The sequence below is a fragment of the Nansenia antarctica genome (genome assembly GCF_963989245.1).
Source record: "Nansenia antarctica genome assembly, chromosome: 11".
NCBI classification, from domain to species: Eukaryota; Metazoa; Chordata; class Actinopteri; order Argentiniformes; family Microstomatidae; genus Nansenia; species Nansenia antarctica.
This window is the reverse complement of record NC_137681.1, coordinates 25638651-25651150: the sequence shown is the minus strand read 5'-3', so window position 1 is coordinate 25651150 and position 12500 is coordinate 25638651. Positions and strand designations below refer to the sequence as shown.

The window sequence follows — 12500 nt, the reverse complement described above, 5'->3', positions numbered from 1 at the left end:
GCGAGCTGTAGGACGTGCCCTTGGCGCGGTGGGACTCCATAATGCTCTCGAAGTGGCGGCTGAACGTGTCCTCCGACGCCCCGCCCCCCACCCCCGCGCGCCGCGGCCCCGACACCAGGAGGGGGGACTTCAGGGCCGAGGGGGGGGGGTCGTCGTCGTAGTAACAACCGTCCAACGGCCTGGGAGGAGAGAGGAGGAGGAGGAGGGAGGAGGAGGAGGAGGAGGAGGAGGAGAGAGGAGGAGGGAGGAGGAGGAGGAGGAGGAGGAGAGAGGAGAGGGGAGAGGAAAGAAGGAGGAGGATGGGGAGGAGGAGGGAGAGAGAGGAGGAGGAGGGAGGGAGAGGAGGAGGAGGGAGGGAGAGAAGGAGGAGGAGGAGGGAGAGGAAGAGGAGAGAAGAAGGAGGAGGAGGAGGGAGAGGGAGAGAAGGAGGAGGAGGGAGGGGGAGAGAGGAAGAGGAGAGAAGGAGAGTTGTTAGAGTTAGCGATAGAGAGGTAAGTCTGTAAATACTGCCTGACATCTCTGCATTTCGTTGTATAGTACTTGTACTCAATGACAATAAAGTTGAATCTAATCTACTAATCTAATCTAATCTAATCTAATCTGAAATTAATTATTTTTGAAAACGAGTCTGGTTGGTCTGGGGGTGCTGGAGGAGGGGTTTTAACCTGGGTGTGAGCTCACAACTCCAACTACGTACACAACTACGTACCTCCACTATTACTGGAGTGACTGTGGCTCCCTGTTCTGCTGCTGTAACTGGACGACTCTAGAAAGCTGCTGTGTTTGCAAAACAGAAATGTGTCACCAAACTGGTTTAGAGATGGGCTGGGATTGTTTGGGAAGGGCTGGGATTGGTTGGGAAGGGTTGGGAAGGGTTGGGAAGGGTTGAGATTGGTTGGGAAGGGTCAGGATTGGTCGAGCTTGGTTGGGAAGGGTTGGGAAGGGTTGGGAAGGGTTGGGATTGGTTGGGAAGGGTTGGGAAATGTTGGGATTGGTTGGGATTGGTTGGGATTGGTTGGGAAGGGTTGGGAAGGGTTGGGATTGGTTGGGAAGGGTTGTGAAGGGTTGTGAAGGGTTGGGATTGGTTGGGATTGGTTGGGAAGGGTTGGGAAGGGTTGGGAAGGGTTGGGATTGGTTCGGATTGGTTGGGAAGGGTTGGGTTTGGTTGGGATTGGTTGGGAAGGGTTGGGAAGGGTTGGGATTGGTTGGGAAGGGTTAGGAAGGGTTGGGTTTGGTTGGGATTGGTTGGGATTGGTTGGGAAGGGTTGGGATTGGTTGGGAGGATCACAGTAACAGACTGTGGAGACAGAGATCAACTCCAGACCAGCTGGACATCACAATGTGTAAACAATGTGTGTTTCTGTATCTGCATTAAGTGTGTGTGCTACAGTATGTGTGACACGGTCTGCTGAAAGGGTTGACAAGTCGGCAACCAATCAAAATGTTCTGACTTTTATGTAAATGTAAATACATTTCAACGTTGTTGAGAATCACAACACAAACTCGCTAGTCAAGCCAAAATGCTGCAACGCAATGGATTGGGTGAGTAATCCCCACTGCTACCTAGTTAACTCTAAAGGCCAATGCACACAGCGTGCGATTTCTGTTGCACGGCAACATTCCATTTTGAAGTTTGAATGGAAGTCTATGAGAACATCGCATCTCAACACACACAGCCCCGATTTTAATGGCACGGCGAAAATTCGATTCCATTCATTTTGAATGGGACAAAGCACACGGCGTGCGAGTTTTGTCGCACTGTCAAATTTTGACTTAACTCGCACGCCGTGTGCTTTGTCCCATTCAAAATGAATGGAATCGAATTTTCGCCGTGCCATTAAAATCGGGGCCGTGTGTTGGGATGCGATGTTCTCATAGACTTCCATTCAAACTTCAAAATGGAATGTTGCCGTGCAACAGAAATCGCACGCTGTGTGCATTGGCCTTAACACTACTTTACATTGTTGGCAGGCTCACAAAACAAGCTGTGTTAGTCGACTAGCGATGTGTGTCATTGATTTTCAACAACGCGGAAATGTATTCACATTTTTCTAAATAAAAGTCTGGTCATTAAATCGGCTGCCGACTTCTTACCCCTTTCACCAGACCCTGTCACATATGTTTGTGTGTGAGTGTATGTGCGTATCTCAGTGTGTGTGTGTGTGTGTGTGTGCGAGTGCGTGTGTGCATGTGAGTGTGTGTGTGTGAGTGTGTGTGTGTGTGTGTGTGTGTGTGTGTGTGTGTGTGTGTGTGTGTGCATGTGTGTGTAAGTGTGTGTGCGTGTGTGTGTGTGTGCGCGTGTGAGTGTGTATGTGCGTGAGTGTGTGTGCACATGTGCGTGAGTGTGTGTACGTGTGTGTGTGAGTGTACGTACGTGTGTGTGTGCGCGAGTCTGTGTGCGCGTGCCTGTGCCTGTGCCTGTGTGTGTACGTGTGTTAGTGCGTGTGTGTGTGTGTGTGTGTGTGCGTGTGTGTGTGTACGTGTGTGTGTGTGTGTGTGTCTGTGTGTGCGTGTGTGTGTGTGTGCGTGTGTGTGTGTGTCACACCTCCTCACCTCTTCAGCAGCTGGCTGAACACCTCCTGCTGGACCCCTCCTGCGTACCTCCTCCTCCTCCTGTCCCCTTGCATCCTCACGCTAGCCCAGCTCACCACCTCCTCCTCCTCCTCCTCCTCCTCCTCCTGCTCCTCCTCCCCTCGTCTCCCCTCCTCCTCCTCCTCCTCCTCTTCCTCCTCCCCATCCGTCCTCTCGTAGGCCCCGCCCCCTCCCCCCCCCAGCGGGCTGCTGCCCCCCCCCGAGGCGCTCCCCACCACGCTGCGGTTACTGCCGAACGCAGAGTCCGCGTCCTCCTGCTCGGCCAATAGGAGCTCGTCGATGTCCGTCTCGCGGTAGCAGCGCAGGGGCACGGCGTCCAGGTCCGTCTCAGAGTACTTGAGGGTCCGGCGGATGATGCCCGTCTTGGGCGACTCCCCCTCGGCCGCTGGGGGAGGAGTCACCAGCTCCACCTCCACGTGCTGGACGTGGTGATTGGCTGAGAGGAGGAGGGGGAGGGTGTTTGGGGGCGTGGGGGTGGGGGATTCGCTGGAGTTGCCGCTAGGGGGCGCTGTGGAGGCTTCCAGGGTGTCTGCAGTGGCAGAGATTAGAGAAGACGGTATTATGCAGGTGTTTAGGTATTTATGAAGCTTTATGTAGGTTTGAGCCATATTGGGGCACACTTTATATCAAGTTGCTCCTATGTAGTAACACTGTAATTACTTTAGTTTAACAACATTTAATTGACATAACACCATCTTGAAATGGCTTTGTGGTATTCAGATTCAGCTGTGTTTGACAACACAATTACTACATGACTTATATAACTACACAGTTACTACATGACTTATATAACAACACAGTTACTACATGACTTATATAACAACACAGTTACTACATGACTTATATAACAACACAATTACTACATGACTTATGTAACAACACATGCATACATTTATATTCATCCTCAAACTAAATAACCCTAACCCTAACCCAAAGTTCTGACTTTTCTTTTGAAACAAGGAACTACGTTTCAACGCTGTTGATAATCACAACACAAACTCGCTAGTCAAGCCAAAATACTGCAACGCAATGGAGTTGGTGAGTAATCCCCACTGCTACCTAGTTAACTATAACACTACTTTACATTGTTAGCAGGCTCACAAAACAAGCTGTGTTAGTCGACTTCTTCTTCGGCGTATGGGTAGTTGTTTTTCCTCTCCACTCCACCAGGCTCGGGGCCGAGGGGCTACCCTGATACCACCCCGAGACCTGGTTGAGGGGCTCACCCGGGCTATATTTCTGGACACCCCTCCAGAAGCCACGTCATCGTCTCGTCATCTAATACCGACAGACCATGCATCCCGTTGGGTGGGTGGTACACCGGGCAATCCAGGATAATATGGTCTGCGGTTTGGTCCTCTGCGCCACACTCGCACGACGCATTTGGGGCCAAGCCCCATCTGTGCATTGATGAGCGGAAACGCCCGACGCCGGTCCGGAGACGATTGAGCCTCACCCAGGATAGCCTTGGCAAGTCCATCCCGAGGGGCTCAGCGCCGGCGACTGGGATGTGGTCGCGGAGTTTGGAGGTGTTAGCCTCCCACTCCGCGCGCCACATATAATCCGCCCATCCTGCCGCACTGATGTTGAGATCTCTGCATTGCTGCCTGAGATCCTGTGCGGCAGGCACAAATGGGTGTCTCGACTTGTTAGTCGACTAGCGATGTGTCATTGATTTTCAACAACGCGGAAATGTATTCAAATATTTCTAAAGTCAGATCCCGATATGAGGACCAAAGCATTACAACGTGTCACATATAGATAATATCTTGAGTAGTAGCATATATAGACTAGTAGTATATATAGACTAGTAGCATATATACAGTAGTAGCATATATAGACTAGTAGCATATATAGACTAGTAGCATATATAGACTAGTAGCATATATACAGTAGTAGCATATATACACAGGGTGTACTGTGTGATAAGAGCTCTCACTTTTCTCCCCCCTGCTGTCTCCCTCCTCAGCAGGCGTGCCGAACAGGAACTCCCACTTGGCGCGAGCGATCCTCTGGGAGTGCAGGGAAGGACCAGGGACCGCTGAACCACTGTCCGTCTGGACACACACACACACACACACACACACACACACAAACACACACAGATGTAATAATAATAATCTATATTTCTTAATACACTCTACAGCTGATCATGCATAGAGGAACTTTACAAGCTTTTTAAGAGTATTAAACATATAGATATTTAAGAGTATTAAACATATTGATATTTAAGAGTATTAAACATATTGATATTTAAGAGTATTAAACATATAGATATTTAAGAGTATTAAACATATATATATTTAAGAGTATTAAACATATATATATATTTAAGAGTATTAAACATATAGATATTTAAGAGTATTAAACATATAGATATTTAAGAGTATTAAACATATTGATATTTAAGAGTATTAAACATATTGATATTTAAGAGTAAAACATATTGATATTTAAGAGTATTCAACATATTGATATTTAAGAGTATTCAACATATTGATATCTGTTGCCTTTTCATTCACAGTAGTTTCAGTTACTCCTGCTCTCATTCCACCTCCACCCCCTCCACCCCCCCCTCCTCACCTGTATCCCTGAGGTGGCGACGCCTGTCTCGTTGCTCTGGTGGCTGGACTGGCTGGACTCAGGGGAGATGCAGTCCCTGTCCCCCCCCAGGCTGCCCGTCACTCCGCTGGAGCTCCGCGAGGAGGACCCCCCCCCCATCGCCCCCCCGTGCTGCCCCCCCACCCCCTCCGGAGGCTCCTCCACCACCCTGAGAAGGCCTGGCTGCTGCCCCGCCTGCCCCCCGTAGCCCCCCTCCTCCTCCTCTCCATCATCCCCCTCTCCTCCCTCCCCGTCTTCGTCATGGCAGCCCTCGTCCTCCTCCGGAGAGTCCTCCTCCAGCACCACGGGTCCCAGTAGGAGCACCTCCCTCCTCCTCTGCTCCGCTTGCTTTTGGAGGGCAGAGAGGTTGAGGGTCGGGGGGCTGGGGGCCGCCGGGGGGCTGGGGACGGGCCTGTGTTTGGGGCTGAGGGCCGGGGGGCTGGGGCTAGGGCTGGGGACGGGGCTGGGACTGGGGCTCAGAGCCAGATGGACAACATGCCTGGTTCCAGGGGCGTGGCCTGGGCCGGGGCCCCCGGGGCTGCTGCCCCCCCCCTCCTCCTCCTCCGAGGGGAGCCCCCCCCACCCCCGCTGCCTGGAGGTCCAGCTGACGGGCGCCTCTTCCACACTCTGGCCGATGTACAGCCTCCGGGAGAGCTCGGCGCTCTCCTCCCCCCCCCGGTCGTAGCAGCAGTTCAGGTGGTCCGGACCTCCCCCTCCTCCTCCTCCCCCCCTCTCCCTCCGCTCGGAGGGCCTGGGGGCCGCCCAGCAGTACTGCGGGGGCTGGCGGCGGTGCAGGGTGGGGCTGGGGTGTGCGTCCCTGAGCTCGGCCCGGAGCAAGCGGGGGTCCCTCATGGGAGAGCTGGTTTCCGACGTCGGGGGGACCGAGGAGGGGCGGAAGAAGCGCGAGGGGAGGGCGGGGGATCCGATTCCCCCCCCTGCTGCTGCTGCTGCGGCGGCGGTGTCCGATCGGACGGGTTGGATCTGGTTCTGAGCTCGCCCTCCTCCTCCTCCTCCGTTTGGAGTCCCGTGATTGGTGGGAGAGTGTGTGTGGCGGTGTGTCTCCTGTGTGCTTGACGGAGTCGGGCGCTGGTGGCGGTAGCCGGCGTTGCTGTCGGTGTTTGACGCCGACGACGGCGTGTGTGGCGGGCCGTTGAGAGGGATGTTCATTTTCACCATCGTCTGGTGTTGTGCGTTGTGCGAGTTCTGGTTCCCTCCGGACGTTGCGATTGGTCCCCCGGCGTCGGAGCTCTCCGGCTCCCCTAGAGTGTTGGTCAACGAGGACCTCCTCACCTCGGTGAAGATAGAGGAGACTTTGGTGGCCTCCTCCGCTAGCCTGCGGGCTACCTCTGGGCTGTTGGCGGGGGAGGAGGGGGGCTTGTTGTTGCTGCTGCTCCCGCTTAGCTGGTTCATTCCCTCGGCTAGTTGGAGTATCGCCCCCTGATAGGCCCCCCCTGAGGGGAGGACACAGTTACCGGGCCTGTGCCCAGTATCGTCTCGTCTCTGGGTGGCTGGACTCCTGGATGATGTCGTCGCTCGGTCCTGACCCAGCCAGTGAAGAGGGCTTTGGTGTCCCGACCCCGAACCAGACCCAGACCCAGATCCGGACCCTTGGACGACACAAGACCTGGGCCTAGAGTTCGGAGACATGCCCAGAGCGGACTGCCTCGCGTGGGAGGAGAGCTGGTCGGTGGCCGGGCTCCTAGGTAGGCTGCACACGGCGGCCCGGTTCCGGTCGACATCCACCATGTGATGATTGTTATTATTGGACAGAAGAGGAGTGCAGGGTGCGTTCTGCCGCTGGACGGGAGACCCGGTCCCGGCCCAGGACTGGCACCGCGGCTGCTGGTTCTGGAGGTGCTGGTGGGAGCCGCCCTGTTGTTGGCTGTACTGGGCTAACTTCCGCCTCAGCTGGGGGGAGCCGAACTCCTCCAGGGCCCGCTGGGTGGCGGCCCTGCCGATGGGGTCCAGGTGGGTGGGGGGGCGTCGGAGGCTGGGGGAGGAGCCGCCACCGCCCGCCTGGTTCTGCTGCTGCTGCTGGTGGTGGTGGTGGTGGTGGCCTCCCGGGGCTCGGAACGCCAGCTTAGGACTGGTGCGGCAGGAGGAGTCGGGGCTGCCCCCGGGGAACCAGTCGCTCAGTCTCTGATGGAGGTGGGAGGAGGAGGAGGGGGGGGTGGACCTCTCGTCGTCTCGAGAGCCCCTCTGACAGAGCGCGCTCCTGGGACTCTCCACCGTCTTGACGTCGGCCTTCTCTATGTAGCTGAACGTGACCACCGAGCGCTTACCGCCGCCGCCGCTGTTGTTGTTGTTGTTGTGGACCGCCTCCTCGCAACGCCGCCGCAATGGTCCGTTGGAGGGGGTGGTGGGGGCGTGGGTATGGGGGGGGTGTGCGGTGGCCGTCCTCCCAGAGGAGAGGGCGGGGGAACGGGGGGCTGGAGAGACGCCACCGCTGTCGTAGGGTGAGCTACTCGAGAGCTGCTTCTTCGAGAGGCCTGGTGAGGATGATTGCATACAGTTGGTGCCTTGGTGGAGCTGGAAACTCACAACGTTGTGCCTGTTGGGCGACTGGGTGTGGGTGTAGTTGTGGGACAGGCGATGGGGGTGGGGGTGAACTGGGTCTGCGCAAGGGGAGGCCGGGGGGGCCTTGGTGGGGGTCTGGCAGGCTGCCAGCTGGGACAGGAGGTCGGCTGGCCCGTCCTGTACGGGGGCCGAGGCACACCCAGACAACCCCCCCTCCCCTCCTGAGCCCCCCCCCTTCACATCCTGCTCCAGGGCTGCTGACCTCACCTCCACGTACAGATGAAGGACTTTACCAGACTGGGACATGACTTCACCTCAGAACATCACGACGGGCGGAAAGAGAGAGAGAAAGAGAGAGAGAGACAGAGAGAGAGAGTGCAGGAAAGAGAAGAACAGGGAGAGACAGAGAGTCCTTGTTTCCCTTTCTTCTTCCTTGTTGTTGTTGTTGTTGTTGTTGTTGCTGTTGTTGTTTATCTGTTGGTGTCGGTCAGTGTATTTCTAGTTCAGCCTCTTCTCCCTCCCTACCCAGAAAGGCAGAGGGTATGGTGAACACACTGGATGAGTGGAGGACAAACAGGCCAATGGGGCGTCCTCAACAGCTGTCTAGTCATCATACCTGGGAGAGAGTGAGAGAGAGAGAGAGAGAGAGAGTGAGAGAGTGTGTGAGTGAGTGAGTGACTGAGTGGGTGAGTGAGTGAGTGAGTGAGTGAGTGAGAGGGTGAGTGAGTGAGTGAGTGAGTGGGTGAGTGAGTGAGTGAGTGAGGGAGTGAGTGTCTGAGTGAGTGAGTGAGTGAGTGAGTGGGTGAGTGAGTGGGTGAGTGAGTGGGTGAGTGAGAGGGTGAGTGAGTGGGTGAGTGAGTGGGTGAGTGAGTGAGTGAGTGAGTGAGTGTGTGGGTGGGTGAGAGAGTGGGTGAGAGAGAGTGAGAGAGTGAGAGAGTGAGAGAGTGAGTGAGTGAGTGAGTGAGCGAGTGAGAGAGTGAGTGGGTGAGAGAGTGAGTGGGTGAGTGAGAGGGTGGGTGAGTGGGCGAGAGAGTGAGTGGGTGGCTGGGTCAGTGGTACGTGTAGTAATCAGCTTATTCTCAGGTTGTTGACCCACAAAGCTACACCATAATCCCAATTACACGACACCTCTACACACACACACACACACACACACACACACACACACACACACACACACACACACACACACACACTCTGTTTGACACACATTGTCCATCTGCATGTTACAATGAAAATAAGTGACACGGCCCTCTGTTGATCAAGGCAGCCTTCTGCGTTTAAGGGACACCCATCCTATTAGCCCGCCCAGACCAACAGCTTAGAGAAGCAGGTAATTGTCTTATGTGCTGTAAAGGCAGAGGAAAGCAGCTTTCACCGATGACTAAAAGCTCCTGACTCACAGCACTCGTCTCGGTCTGGGGGCTTATCTCCCCGGGGGTGCTGGAGGAAGGGTTAACTCTATACTTTATTTACCTCAGAGTCAGAGGGTGAATTAGGTCAGACACATTGTTAACTCTATACTTTATTTACCTCAGAGGGTGAATTAGGTCACCCACATTGTTAACTCTATACTTTATTTACCTCAGAGGGTGAATTAGGTCACCCACATTGTCAGCGTTGTAGAGAGCCAAGGGTGACGTCACGGGTGACGTAATTCACCATAAATTAGGATGTTTCGTTTTGTAGCCAATCAAAGAATTGTTGCTACATTCCACATATACAGTATGTATATATGCCATTTAGCTGACACTCTAATGATTTTATCCAAAGAGACTTACATTGCAGAGTGCATGTATATGGTCCCAGCTGGAATCGAACCCCCAACTTAAGTGTTGTTAGCAACATGCGACCAACTGAGCCACAGAGGACCACATAAACCGCTTGGCATCATCAACACAACAACAACAATAACTACAACAACAATAACAACAACCACCTCAACAATGACAACAACAACAACAACAACAACCTCAACAACGACAACAACAACTACAACAACCACCACAACCACAACCACAAACACAAACACAACCACAACCACAACCTCAACAACAACAACAACAACAACTACAACAACAACATCAACAACAACAACATCAACAACTACAACAACAACTACAACAACAACAACAACATCAACAACTACAACATCAACAACAACAACATCAACAACAACATCAACAACTACAACAACAACTACAACAACAACAACTACAACAACAACATCAACAACTACAACAACAACATCAACAACTACAACAACAACAACAACAACAACAACATCAACTACAACAACAACAACTACAACAACAACTACAACTACAACTTCTACTGTAGCTCAGCCAGCAACAAACTGCTCTTGGTGATATTAGTCTACACTCTAAATTCATGGTAAGAAGACATTGTAAATATGCTGTATACATAGCAAAGTATAAAAAAGACTCCTTCACTTTAGTAATTACATCTTGTCTGTAGAATGAATACATGGGCAAGACTATGGAAATACCGCATATGCATATACTGCACATATGTTTTGCAGGTCTACGTATATTATTATAATAATAACTTTTATTTGTATAGCACTTTTCCTGCAAATATTGAGTGCTAATATTGAGTGATACTGCAATGTTTGTATGATATCATTCAGTGACATTTAGGGGGTGTTCTCACTAGAACATTTGCTTCACTTGTTTAGGATAAAGTTCGCTTTGCTCTGCGTCGTTTGGAGCTGTGAGAACACGCATTCGAAGTAGCTCCCGCAGCAAAGAACCAACGGATGCTCCGCTTGAAAAGGGTGGTTTCGCTTCGGTTAGAAACGACGCATCCATCACTTTGCTTCGCTCCGCTTTTGGTGAGAACGCTGCTCGAGGCAGTCCATAAGAAAACAACACACGTGTTGATCTGGATAAGAGCGGGACAAACTGGCAATTCTAACATTTTCTGACCAATCAACTACCACGTCTGTTGCTTCGATTGCGTATGTTACTTCGTTTACATGAAGGGCTGTGAGAACGCAAATCAGATAAATAATTTATGCAACAATGTTGCGAAGTCATCCACTTGCTCCGGGGTCTCGATTCGGACTTTCATGTGAGAACACGACCTCAGAAACATTGATCTGACCCTGGTGGAAGAGGAAGCAGGAAGCAGGAAGCTCTTCCTTACTTCCTCCTCTGACACTCTGACATAACACAAGAGCTCAAACGCTGTCATTCACACGCTGAACCAAACAGGTCAGAGCTGGGCACAGAATCCCCTCTGACCAGAGGCTACAGAGACAGTCAGTTTAGACGGCGTAGGGTGAAGATAACCCTACTGTAGAAAGTGAAGAAGAGTTTTTCTTCTCAGGGTTTCATTTGACATTGATGCAGCAGCCAGTAAGGACACCAAAGACTCTGTGTGTGATTTGTCGATTTCATCCTTTATCCTACATCCATAGGATATGACTCTATTCAAATACATCATAGCCACGCAGTGATATTCAAATCTGTCAGCAACTCTTCCATTTCCCTGAGCCACTATCTGACAGAAATAAAATATTCTCTCACAAGTCAAACACAGGCCTCCCAGAAATACCTCCCTCTCTCTCTCTCTCTCTCTCTCTCTCTCTCTCTCTCTCTCTCTCTCTCTCTCTCTCTTTCTCTCTCTCCCTCTCTCTCTCTCCCTCTCTCTCTCTCTCTTTCTCTCTCTCTCTCTCTCTCTCAGCTCAAACCTGTCATTCTACAGAACACTCAAAATCACAAAGCATCAAAAACATCAAAACATTAAAAAACATTGCCTGATTTGCAGTAAAAGCTTTTAAAAAAAACGAACAACTCCGAAAAAATGCATGCTGTAAAAAAACATCACAAACTTCACAGCCGGCCCTCCGGATATTGAGGCTTTGCTCCGACCAAAAAAACTGTTTTATATTTCCCAAGAAGCAAGAACACCTCAGATGACCTGAGAAGAAGAAAAGAAGAAACTAAGAGAAGGAGGGCAAAGAATGAGGCTACGGTAGAGAAGAGTGACAGTTTTGAAGTTGTCATGGTAACAGTAGTGAAGAGTGACAGTTTGAAGTTGTCATGGTAACAGTAGTGAAGAGTGACAGTTTGAAGTTGTTATGGTAACGGGGAGAGGAGGGGTCTCAAGCTGACACGTAGATGATAGACAGAGGGACACAGACACATAGATATAGAGGGACACATAGACACATAGAGGAACACAGACACATAGATATAGAGGGACACATAGACACATAGATATAGAGGGACACATAGACACAGATATAGAGGGACACACAGACACATGGATATAGAGGGACACATAGACACATAGATATAGAGGGACACATAGACACATAGATATAGAGGGACACATAGACACATACTGTAGATATAGAGGAATGTGATGTGAGATTTGGAGCGTGGCCACACACAAGGCTTTACCCCCAGTCTTCCCCACTCCTGCTGAGACACACACACACACACACACAGAAACATACACACAGAAACACACACACACACACACACTCACACACACACACACACACACACACACAGACACACAGAAACACACACACAGAAACACAGACACACACACATACAGACACACACACACAGACAGAAACACACACACACACACAGAAACACACACACACACACACACACAGACAGAAACATACACACACCCTCTCTCTGATCTCCCACCCCCACCACCAGCCCCACCACACACCTCAACTTTTGACACCCTCCTTCAATACAACCAGTGAGATCTCACACGTGGCTGTAACATCCACACAGTAACAT

The 12500-nt window shown here is 51.6% G+C and overlaps 1 pseudogene across 1 annotated transcript in view; it reads right to left on the bottom strand.

Moving 5' to 3' along the window:
- Positions 1–5313, bottom strand: part of LOC308168041 (PH and SEC7 domain-containing protein 1-like) — a 61678-nt pseudogene extending 56365 nt beyond the window's left edge. The window contains exons 1-4 of the transcript in view: positions 5176–5313; positions 4532–4649; positions 2554–3121; positions 1–179 (exon numbers count right to left, since the gene is read on the bottom strand). The exon at positions 1–179 is cut by the window's left edge and continues 362 nt beyond it. The product of the transcript in view is annotated as a PH and SEC7 domain-containing protein 1-like (transcript). The remainder of the gene's footprint in view (positions 180–2553; positions 3122–4531; positions 4650–5175) is intronic.
- Positions 5314–12500: the final 7187 nt, after the last annotated feature.